The sequence below is a fragment of the Accipiter gentilis genome, unplaced genomic scaffold (genome assembly GCF_929443795.1).
Source record: "Accipiter gentilis unplaced genomic scaffold, bAccGen1.1, whole genome shotgun sequence".
Taxonomy (NCBI): Eukaryota; Metazoa; Chordata; class Aves; order Accipitriformes; family Accipitridae; genus Astur; species Astur gentilis.
Window position 1 is genome coordinate 299,177 of NW_026060847.1, and position 12,458 is coordinate 311,634.

At 48.7% G+C, this 12,458-nt stretch overlaps 1 protein-coding gene across 1 annotated transcript in view; it reads left to right on the forward strand.

Moving 5' to 3' along the window:
- LOC126036932 (scavenger receptor cysteine-rich type 1 protein M130-like) overlaps positions 1 to 12,458 on the forward strand; it is a 189,847-nt gene that overhangs the window by 21,804 nt on the left and 155,585 nt on the right. The window lies entirely within an intron of this gene.

Genomic DNA, 12,458 nt, shown 5'->3' on the forward strand with positions numbered 1-12,458 from the left:
CGCTCTCTTCCCACTTCCATGCTTTCCTTCTGAACCCTTGGGTTGGTGGAAGGCCTGAGGGCTCTTCAACTTAGTTAGAGTCCTGCTGTGTGTCAGGCCTGTGACCACAGGCAAGGACAGGCAGTGGGCACTTGTATGACAGAGCTGGCCTCCACAGCAACACTTCCATCATAAAAGGGGATCTCCTCAGGCCTTGTGTCACAGATGCCGCCCACCCCTGGGGCTCGGCACTCTGCACCCCCGAGGAGATTCTGTGCCCTTCAGATGGTCTGGGGCTGTGAGTTGAGTGCCCAGAGCTCTGCCACACCCTGTGGTGGGCACTGCTGTGGGGCCATGCCAGACTGGGCTGCACTGGGGAGAGTTTAGAGGGGGGTGGAGGGAGGTCAAGGGCAGTGGGAAGAGTTTACAGGGAGCTGGGCTGGGCTGGGCTGGAAAGTTCCCAGGAGAGGAAAATGTCAGTGTAGAGGTTGCAGTGTGTGACCATGCAGGGCGAGGATTCACACTGGGAGTTTGTGGTGCAGAGCCAGGGCTTGTGGCAAGCATGGAAGACATGCAGGTGTAGGGGAGAGGAGGAGGGAAGTCTGTGCTTTGGTGGTGTGGACAGACAGGGAAGGTGTCTCAGGGCCTTTGTCACCCCCAGCATCTCTCATTGACCATTTCCAGCACTTGCTGGTCACCCCATATTTTACGGGTGAGTTTTGCTGTAAGGCCACCTCCACATTACCAGTGGTCCTAAGGCTAGTTTGGGGGAATAGACAGCCCTACCTGGCTTCTCTCCTTCCGCAGACCCTGGCAGACCCTGGAGCAGAGCTGTCTGCAAAACCTCACGTGGGATAAGGCTGGGGCAAGGCATTGGTCAGGTGCTGGGGAAGCTGCAAGAGTAGGAGCATCATGGCGGAACTGTGATCTGAAGCCATCTTTGGGATCACAATGAGGGGAAGGTCCCCACCCATGACTTTCCCATGCTGTGCCTGCACTCTGGGGCTGTGGGTCCATGTACAGGCAGAGGGGCTGGGCCAGCACAGGGACAGGGTGCTGACAGGGGCCATGAAGCAGCTGCCAGGAGGTGCCATCATGGACACTTGTTCTAAGAATTGTATAGCAGAGGCTAATCCCTGAGAACTCATAGCTATTTTTGTCATGTAAAAAGATAAATTAAATAGCTTTAGTTTATCATCGAGAATACAAAGGAGTTCCCTTTCAGCACTGTCCTGTTAATGTTATTACCGATAGTTCCACTAATTCCAAAACATCCTTGAGATCTTCCATATTTTTCCTTGGATCCAAATCTCAGGCTGTACAGACACAAAAAGTACTAACTCAAATCTCTGCAAACCAAATCTCTCCCACCTTCTCTCATCCACGCTCTTTTACCCCAGGACACTTCTCCCCATCAGGTCAGCACACTGCCTGGTCTCTTTTTTATCTGGGTGAAGTCAGGGTGCTCCCTCAAAATGCCTTCTCTACAGGATTCCTCTCTACCTGCTGATTCTGCTTGCATCACCTCACACAATGTACAGCTCCATCTTCCTTCAGCAGAGCTCCATGGGATGGACAGTTTTCCTGCTCCTTTCATGAGAAAAGGTGATAAACAGGAGAGACTCCTTGCCAGGAAGCCAGAGCCTTGGGTGTTACTCACCTGGTTCTTACTGGCATGTGGTGGGTCTGTGCCCACAACCCAGAGGACAATGGATCAAAACCATCCTCTGCTACCAGGAGCAGGTTTTCTGGCAGGCCTTGTGACCCCGTGGGGGACCCACGCTGGAGCAGTGTGCTCCTGAAGGACTGCACACCATGGAAAGGACCCATGCTGGAGCAGTTCGTGAGAACTGCAGCCCGTGGGAAGGACCCACGTTGGAGAAGTTCGTGGAGGACTGTCTCCCATGGGAGGGACACCACACTGGAGCAGGGGAAGAGTGTGATGAGCCCTCCCCCTGAGGAGGAGTGAAGCGGCAGAAAAAAAACGTGTGATGACCGTAAACCCCATCCCTGTCCCCCTTGTGCCGCTGGGGGGGCTTGGTGAAGAAATCCAGGAGTGAAGTTGTGCCCGGGAAGAAGGGAGGGGTGGAGGGAAGGTGTTCTGAGATTTCATTTTATTTCTCATTACCTTACTCTGGTTGATTTGTAATACATTGAGTTAATTTTCCCCAACCTGAGTCTGTTTTGCCCTTGATGGTAATTAGTGAATGATCTCTCCTGTCCTTAACTCGACCTGCAAGCTTTTTTTATATTTTTCTCTCTCCTGTCCAGCTGAGGATGGGGGAGTGATAGAATGGCTTTGGTGGGCACCTGGCATCCAGCCAGGGTCAACCCATCACACTGGCACTTCATTCAGACTCTGTTGTGGTGTGCTTGGTGCTTTTCTGTGGCCATTCTTTCTGCAGAGAAGATCTTACAAGAAAATGATTTCATAAAAGATGGTCATAAAGGCCTTGTTGTAGACAACAACTTTTGTCATGAGCTCTGGAGAGAGCCAGGAAGATAGTTAATAAGCACCAGGAATATGCAGGAATCTCAAGGCCTCTGCTGAAGAGCGAGCAGCTCTGAGCAGCACTGATTGATTGGCCATGTGTAGGGCTCAGAGAGAGGGTTGAGGGATGTCAGTGAGAAATAAGGAGGTCGCTGATGGCTTTAGCAAATCCTGAAACCGTATCTGAGCCCAGAAATGGCAAGCGGTGGATGTCTGTGGATGGGGAAGAGGAGGAGGTGTGTCCTGGGAAGGTGTCAGAAAGAAAAACCCCTCTTCTGCAAGTCAGGGATGAACGAGAATTTTTCTATGTTGTGTGCATGCCTAGGAGATGGTTAATGCTCACTGCTGAGGGTGGCTGTGCCCAGTCATGCCCCACGAGCTGACCTTGCTCTCTTCCCCTCCTTCACTCCCCAACTTGGATGGGCCTCAGGATCCTGAAGGAAGCATGAACCTTCTAGAGTTAAGTCCCATCACTGCGGGGGAAGAGGACTAGAATTGATTGCCTATAATATGAACACAGAAGAGCCAGAGACTGAGTGGCCATACAGCCCAACCCTGAGGAAGGACCTTTGCTGCATGGTCACCCCTGTCTTCCTCCAGGTCTCTAGGATACACAGCTCTACTGCCATTACTAATACAAAGGGAACCAGTTTCCTACCAACACTCATTACACATCAAGTCCCATAGCTCGTGCCACAGCCAGACTCTCAGCCAAGCCCATTCTCAGGCACCTCCGGTTAGATCATGTGCTTGTTTCAACAGATTTTGAAAATCTCCACTGACAGAGATCTCACCAACTGGCCTGGGTCCTTGCTCCAGAGTTTGGCTCTGAGGCATTTTTCCGAACCCTGGCTTTCTCAGCCCCTCCTTGTGCACAATGTGCTCCAGGCCCCAGCCATCCTTCAGGGCCTCTGCAACTTTCTCTCCAGTCTGTCGGGGTCTTCCTTGTGCTGGTGAGCCCCATACTGGACACAGCAGTCCTGAGGTTGCTGTCCTGTAGTGGGTTAGCCTTGCCCATGTCCTGGTTTCAGCTGGGATAGAGTTAACTGTCTTCCTAGTAGCTGGTACAGTGCTATGTTTTGAGGTCAGTATGCGAAGAATGTTGATAACACACTGATGTTTTCAGTTGTTGCTAAGTAGTGTTTAGACTACAGTCAAGGATTTTTCAGCTTCTCATGCCCAGCCAGCGAGAAAGCTGGAGGGGCACAAGAAGTTGGCACAGGACACAGCCAGGGCAGCTGACTCAAAGTGGCCAACGGGGTATTCCATACCATGGGACATCCCATCTAGTATAGGAACTGGGAAGAGGGGGCAGGGAATTGCCGCTCGGGGACTAGCTGGGTGTCAGTGGGTGGGTGGTGAGCAATTGCCCTGTGCATCATTTGTACATTCCAATCCTTTTATTACTACTGTTGTCATTTGTTAGTGTTATCATTATCATTATTAGTTTCTTCTTTTCTGTTCTATTAAACTGTTCTTATCTCAACCCAGGAGTTTTACTTCATTTTCCTGATTTTCTCCCCCATCCCAGTGGATGGGGGGGGGAGTGAGTGAGCAGCTGCGTGGTGCTTAGTTGCTGGCTGGGGTTAAACCACGACATCCTCCTATCTACAGCCTCTGGACTTTAAACATTGGGGGAGGGGGACACTGAGAAAAATGCTCAGGGAAGCTGAGATTTGCATGGAGAGCCCATCGGAGCTATGGGCCTGCAGGAAGAGATGGCTTCTGGTTCTCTTTTGAACCAGCCCAGAGGACCTGGACTGGCATGTGCGGTGTCCCGGGCACTCCCCTGCAAGTGTGGGATAGGAAGATGGCTCTTAGTGTGTGACACAGCAGAGAGGTGCTGGTGGAGCTGGCTGGTGTCATCACGAGGCCTCTCTCAAATATCTTGGAAGGGGCAGAGACATCAGGGTTGTTCCAGGATCATCAGAAAAGGTATATCTCAAACCCATCTTCAAGAAGGGCAAGAAGGTGGATGGGGAGTGTTACAGGTTGGCCACCTTCACCTCAGTCCCTGGCAAGGTGACGGGAAAGTGCTCTTGCAGCCATCTCCATCGCTTGAAGGACAAGAAAAGGATTGCTGAACCCATGTGGGAGGGGAAAGAAAGGCATGCTGTGTACCTGGACTTTTGCAAGTCCTTGGATGTGGTTTCCCATAGTCTCCTTAGAGCAGATTGTTGACATCTGCATGAAGACGTGGAAGATGCAGTGCATGGGAAGTTGGCTGGACGATCAGGATCAAATTCCATCAGTGGTACATACTCCTCTGACGAGCCAGATCCTAGCAGCAACCCTCCATGATCAGCAAAATTTAATAAACAATCATTAAAAGATGGAAATTAATACTTTCTGTGCTATTAGATTGCTTTCCATTTCTGCATAGGCTTCAACATTTTTCTAAAACTTAAATTCTGATCTTGATTCAGTTGCCTGCACAGAGGTGGCCATGGCTTACAAGCTGCCCTGTGGTAGCTGAAGCACCCCTGTGGGAAAAGTGGTTCAGGAATCCTTCGGATGTACGAGTGCGTTTGCAGGCAGGGAAGCTCTGGGGTGGTGCAGGGCATCACCTTCCTCCAGTGCTGCTGGGTAGGCTGTGAAGAGGCCTCTCAAGCACAGCAGACAGTACATCCCCTTGGATGGTGGCTGTGAGGTCACTTCTGACTGGTCAGCAGCAGCACGGAGAGAGATACTCTGAGGTCATGAAGGTCATGAGGAAGCCGCCCTCAACAAGATGACACATTTGGGGAGGTCAGGAGCAGCCTGGGCAAAAGAAATGGGAGATTTGGGGGAGGGAAGAGGGGCTTGACCAACAGACACAAAAGGTTTTGAAGAGGTAAAATGGGTTAAGGGGACGTTGCTGTGAAAACACTGACTCTGAATACATTCTTGTTAAGCCCTTGCACTATCTCTAACTAGTAAGCTTAAGCCTAACGCTACCCCTAAATACTCCTCCCCCTGACAGCAATCCACTCTTAGCAATCTAACAGAGTTTAGGCTATCCCTAAAAACAAACCTTACATCTAAACCAAATCCCAAACCCATATCCCCTTTCCCTTACACTTACCCGGTTGCTCAACCTCGTCCCTAGCCTCTACCTCTAGTATTAACATGTTGGCCTTAATCCTTGCCCTCACCCCAGCCCTAAAGAAAACCCTAACCCACCATGCTAGCCCACACCTTAAACACTAGCCAGGGAACCTCAGCAGAACACCAAACTCTCTCCCAAAGCCTTTGCCTAATCCCCAACCCTGAAAGGTGAGCTCTAATCCCTAAACTCCAACCTCAACACCGAATCCCTGAAGCTCTCTTTCCCATGCTCTAGTCCCCTCATCTTGGTCACCTCTCCTCAACCTTACTTAAGCTGTATGGACCCTGGGACTGGGGCAGGGATTGTGAGGTCCCAGAACAGTCGCATGGCATTGGGAGAAGAATGTGAGGTGACCTGTATCTGATGAGCTCATAGGCCACAAGGAGGAGATGGGTGGGAATGCTATGGTGAGGTCAGCTGTGCCTCAGGATCTCATGGGACAGCAGGGGGCACAAGGCTGGGGAGGTGGCTGTGAGGTCCCTTCTGTCCTTGGAGTTGATACGCCAGCAGCAGGACCATGGCTGGGAAAGGGACTGTGAGGTCATTTCTTTCTGAAGGAGCTGATAGGTCAGCCCTTGACTCATGGCTGGGATATCTGCTTTTACACTCACATCTGCCAGGCCAGCAGAAGCGTTTTGATTGGGAGAATCCCTTTCCCTAATCACCTGATAGGCCCGTCCAGGGCAAGGGCTCAGGTGTGGGTTCTCACACCTCTTCTGCTTGAGTACATGATGGGACAGCAGCAGGCACGTGGCTTGGAAGATCACTGTGAGTTTACTTCTGGCTGGTCAGCTGACATGCCACAAGAAGGCTGATGGGTTAGGCTATCACTCTGACACTAATTATGTCTGAGAAGCTCATAGGCCAGCAGGAGGCACATGGCCATGAAGACGAGCGTGAGGTCATTGGAAACTCCAATCTCTGGGGGTCATTGGCCATCAGCAGACACATGGCTAGCATGTCGACTATGACATCACTTCTGCCTGAGAATCTGATAGCCAGCAGCAGACATGTGTCTTGGTTGTTCTTCTGTACCTGGAGGTTCTGGTTTATTACGTCCACAGTAAGAGAGGCACGCAGCCTCAGTGCAGTAGCATTTAAAATGCCATTTGATACAGCAAACACTACAAACAGTGAATAAAGCCAACTACATACAGGGCTGTATTATGAGAGACATGGCCATCCAGACAAGGCTGTTATCATCCCTCTGGCCTCGGCACTGGTGTGGCCACATCTGGACTAGTGTGTCTGGGTGTGGGGTTCCCCTTTCTGGAGGAGCAGGGAAGAATTGGAGTGGTCCTAGAGGACATCTGCCAGGATGGGTATTGGGGCCTCTTTGGAGAGGCTGGGGGGCTTGGGCTTCTTTAGCCTGGTGAAGTGGAGGCTCAGGGCACGATGGTAGTAGAGTGCACCTGCTTGAAGGGTGGCTTCAAAGGGGATGGAGCATTTCTTGGTAGTGGGAAGAGAAGGAAATCTGCACAAAGTGCAGCTTGGAAGGATCAGACTGGGTGTGTTGAGAAAGAAATGTCACTCAAAGGGTAGCCTTGTGGTGCAAGAGGTCACCCAGAGAGAGCCCGGATCAGCCCATGGCGTTGTGTTTCAAGGAAAATCCAGCCAGGCTGCAGAGACATCAGTGAAGGAACAGAAATGCTGGGCTGAGAGCTAGGTGGGAAAGCAAGATGGACGTCAACAGCCTGAAGGGAAGGAGGTAAGGCATGGGACAGGTTATGACAGCCTGCAGGAGAGATGGCCAAGTGCTCTGGCAAGGCTGAAAGGCAGAACAGGTCCAAGGGATTTGTTGTCTTGGCTTTGTCAGATGCCTCTGAGGCCAACAAGGCCTACCAGCCAAAACTGGTTTTGAGGCTCTGGACTTAATTTCTTCCTCACTTCTGCTTGGGGAGGCCGGGAGGTGTTGCACAGTTTCCCTACGCTTGGCATTGCTCACCCTCACATCTTGCTGACCCAGGAAAAGCCCTGAGCCATGCATGAGGGACAGGTTCTGCCTTCCCAGGGCCTGAGGATCAGGGCTTGACCTTTCTGCTGCATAAAACAAACCAAGGGTTTTCTCAGCATTACAGCCACCTGCACAGTGCTTTTGCCTACCTGCAATCACAGACTCCAGTTATCTGCTCTAACGAGTCCCTGGGGAGGCTTTGCCAGGAATGGCCCTCAATGGGGCCCATTAATGCTTCAGGGTACTTTGCTTCTGACTTTGACTTCGACTTCTTGAGAAGTTTATTTCAGTCTGCTCTCAGTAGCTGAGCTTCATGTGCTGAGTGTCAAACACACCATGGGGCTCATTACAATACACAAAGCTCTAGGAAGCCATTTTTCTTCCTGCAATTTTCTTCAAGTCTTCAAGACTTGTACAGCTAATTAGAAAAACTTCATAGTGTAGTTAAGGAGGACGATTTCAAAGTGCACCTATACCCATGACTTTTTTCTTTTAAAGGATCATTTTTCTTACTTTTCAGTACAGAGAAGAGGTGATAGAAGCATTCTCCAAGTGATAATGATCCATAGTGTCTGTTCTGGAGGTCTGGACAGCTATTAAAGGCAGTCTCTTGAGGTCTGACACTGTATGGACACCCTTGCTCCTCATCTCTCAAACCTCAGCACTTCTGACATTGGCCACCTGGGGGCTTACATCTCTGTTCCTTGCCTCAGACTTCTCCACTGATCTCTACAGCTGGAGGTTACAGCTCCATTGCATCATCTCCCTCCTGCTCTCCTTAGAGAACTGGCTGCACACAGGCCCAGAAGATTTTTTCCTATATGCAAGCAAAGCAAAGACAATCATTTTCAAGTTTCGTAAACAATAAGTCACACTCCTCAACCACACGTGAAGTACAAGCTGCCCCTAATGAGGCTGCCTTTCTACAAGGGATAGTCTTATGAGAAATGTTTGTGACAGATACTAAAAAGTTAGAGATAAACACAAGTAAAGAACTGCCTAAAGAGGCAATTAGTCTACTGGAGGACAGGCAAGCTTGTAACTCCCTGAAGCTCAAAGCAGCTGCATAGGGGAGAGGTATCTTGAACAAAGAGTAAGAGAAGGAGACAAGTAGAGCATCATGGAAAGGGCCTTTGCCTAGGCAGTTTGCATCTGAAAAGATGACTTTCAGAAATGGTCATTGTATCAGGCCAGGTGTAAGTATATGAAAGACTTGAGAAACTAAATACACTGAGAGAAGGGGAGTCAAAAGAATCTCAGTACACATAATAACGGGGCGTGAAAGATGATGTTTAGTGCTTACATTGCTGAAATTAGCTGAGGTAGAGACAGTCCTTGATAAGAAGAGCTGATCCCAAGAACCAGCCAATGAGGTAGAGACAGTCCTTGGTAAGAAGCAGGAGCAGGCCCCAAGAGCCAGCTAAGACTGGTCTTGCGGCTTGGGTGGATACCAAAAATTCACTGAGCCTGCGCAAGGAAAGAGGTTACTAGCAGTGACAAAGAGAAGTCATCTTTCTTCATCTCTGCGACCACCAGACGACCACCACAAAGAGGCCCTGCACAGGCGCAGTTGGGAGGAGACTAAGGAAATGACCTCTCGGAGCTAATTTTAATATGAAGCGGGGATAGGTCATGTATAGGTATAGGCATATTGTGAATATGTAATACCTGACTGTATAAACTTGAGGCGAACTGCCGAGTCGGGCGCGCACGAGTTTGGTGGGACTACCCTCCGTGCTGCCCAGCGCTGAATGAACATACCTACTTTACAATCTCACTGACTGTGGAGTCTGTTTCCCACACGTCAGCTGGACACACAGGGGATCACTCCACCTAGTGTGTGCACCTGTCTGGTTTAACCATGCAGGTTAAATACACACCTGTTATACATATTCACTAAATTTCTGGGTAATGTCATACATAATCATCAACTGTCTGATAAATCATTAGCATATGTAAATGTCCCTTTACGCAGGCGTGGTGAAGTCTTTGGTGGTCTTCAGAAGCCCTCTGGTGGTCTTCCATAGTCTTCCTCACTTTGTCCGATAGTTGACCTCTCTTATGTGATTCTGCGTAGTCCGATTTTTGCCATCATGTATTAGCTTACGTAAAAAGAACATTCAATGTTAATTCTTGAATTTAACGTTTCTAGTGATTGGCCCTCTCATTGGTTAATCTTACTTAGTTCCACTAACTGGAATCTTGATCAAAGTGGGGTTTCTAAGTGTCGTGGTTTAACTCCAGCCAGCAACTAAGTACCACGCAGCCGCTCACTCACTTCCCCCATCCAGTGGGATGGGGGAGGAACTCGGGGAAAAAAAAAAAAAGGTAAAACTTCTGGGTTGAGATAAGAACGATTTAATAGAGCAGAAAAGAAGAAATTATAATGATAATGATAACACTAATAAAATGACAACAGTAGTAATAAAAGGATTGGAATGTACAAATGATGCACAGGGCAATAGCTCACCACCCGCCGACCGACACCCCACCAGTCCCTGAGCAGCGATTCCCCGCCCCCCCCCCCCCCACCCCTTTCCAGTTCCTAAACTAGATGGGACGTCACATGGTATGGAATACACTGTTGGCCAGTTTGGGTCAGGTGCCTTGGTTGTGTCCTGTGCCAACTTCTTGTGCCCTGGCTGGCCATGAGAAGCTGAAAAATCCTTGACTATAGTCTAAACACTACTGAGCAACAACTGAAAATATCAGTGTTATCAACATTCTTTGCATACCGAACTCAAAACACAGCACTGTACCAGCTACTAGGAAGACAGTTAACTCTATCCCAGCTGAAACCAGGACACTAAGCAACAGAACTAAGGTCCATAACGATCTCTCTCAGTTTCTTAGGACAAAACACTACAAACTAACAAATCGGTCAAAGTTTCTATGGTTAACTAATGTTAGACAATACTTATTCTTTTATGATTGTATACAGCACATTTTGTATGTTCTTAAGTTTTGACTACTACATTGCGAGCTTCAAACCCCTATATTCTACACTCTTTAGCTTTTGATCAAACCCAACTCATATAAAATTTTAACTTATCAGAATATTTGTATCATCACCGACTGAAGGGTAGTGTGGTGAAACCTAATGAATATTCAGATTGGCAACAGATCTTTAAAGACACACTAGTATCTAACTTGGGGACACACAGTATAGACGAGAAGAACAGAAAATGTAATGCGAGAAAAAGTCAACACAGCGGTTTGCTTTCCCACCGCTGGTGATTCACATCTTCCGGCCATAAATAACACATTCATCTCCTTTCTTCTCAGCCTTTGGTTTTATACCAGCCACATCAGAGCCTGCTCCAGTCTTGCAGAGTCCAGGCTGATCCTCCTGGAAGTGGTGCTGCTGGTTTCTCGATGGCCCATCAACTACTGTGAGCAGTGAAGTTTGCTTCATGCCGTTGCCTCCAAGTTTGCTCTGCCAGGCCTGTGTCTTGATAAATTTTGGTTGCTGGTTTCCCTTTTTTCTATTGGTTTCCCAGTTGACAGCTCCTGCCCCCACCCCACAGCCCAGGGACAAGCCACAGTGAGACAGGGACCCAAAGGAACCTTAGTAGATATAGTAGATATATGGATGTAGCTAGGAACTGTTTAGTAATTATCTAGCTTATAATGAAGTTAAAGAAATTACAATAGAGGTAGACATGGCCCAAGAGGATGAGAAATGATGATTAACGTTTGCATTGTTGAGGCTGGCTGGGGCAGGAGATAGTCCCTGAGAAGAAGCAGCAGCCGACCCCAAAAACCAGCCAAGACTGGCCTTGTGACTTTTTAGAACTAATTTTAATATGAATCGGGGATAGATCATGCCTATGTATGGGCGTATTGTGAAACTCCATGTATATGTAACACTTGACTGTATAAACTTGAGGAGAACTGCCGAGCCGGGCGTGCACGACTTTGGTGGGACTACCCCCCGTGCTGCCCAGCGCTGAATGAACATACCTACTTCACAATCTCACTGATTGTGGAGTCTGTTTTCTGCACATCACAGGAAATCATAGAATCAGAGAATCAAGGAATCATTGAGGTTGGAAAAGACCCTTAAGACCATCACATGCAGTGGCGTGAAGGAAAAAATCCTAATGTAAAAGTCAGTGGTAATTCAGTGTGTACCTGGAGAGATGAAAACACAGCCACGAGCAGCCCGCAGGACATCATGAACGCAAAGTCCTGCACAGCTTGTCCATGCAAGGTGAAGGGGAGTTCCATTGAGCATCTGGAGCCTATGACTGTCCTGATCCAATGTCGGGGAAAGTTTCAATATGATCCCAAGAGCGAGATTAAGACACAAACGAAGTCTAATGCCGTATACCCAAAACACCTTTTATTATCAAAAGTAGCAAAAGTAGAAAATAGTAGCAATAGGATAGAATGGAAGAAAAAGGCAGAAATCAAACAAGCAGTCGGGATAGAGTTGCAAGAATAGTCACCACCATGGATCAAGCAGCGTCCCGTTGGTCCTCAGTCTTCAATTCTTCAGTTATGGGTGCACACCATGGCCTGTGTCCATGTCTTTTTTACAGGGCATAGTCTAATGCATGCACATACGTACTGTTAGCACGCTCATGGTTTCGTCTATCACTTGATCTTTGGGTGATCGACATGAGAAACCAGTATATTTTCTCAAAGACTACAGCTTCCAGGACAATGGTAGTCTCCACATTCCTGCATGCTTCACCAGCTCCAGCCTGCCTCTTCCCCTGGATGCCTCAGTGGCCTGGTTATCGTCCTTATGGGCCAGAGGAGTGTCCTCTTTAAACAAGCCATCCCAGAGGCAAATGTTTCAAGATAAATAGTTCACAGTTCTGTCTCTCACAGCATACAATCTTTGAGACAGATGCCTCGAGATGACAGTCTCTCACAATGACCTGCCTTCCTGGCCTGTGATGGGGGGTGCCCCAGGGAAGGCTGTGGGCTGGAGGTCC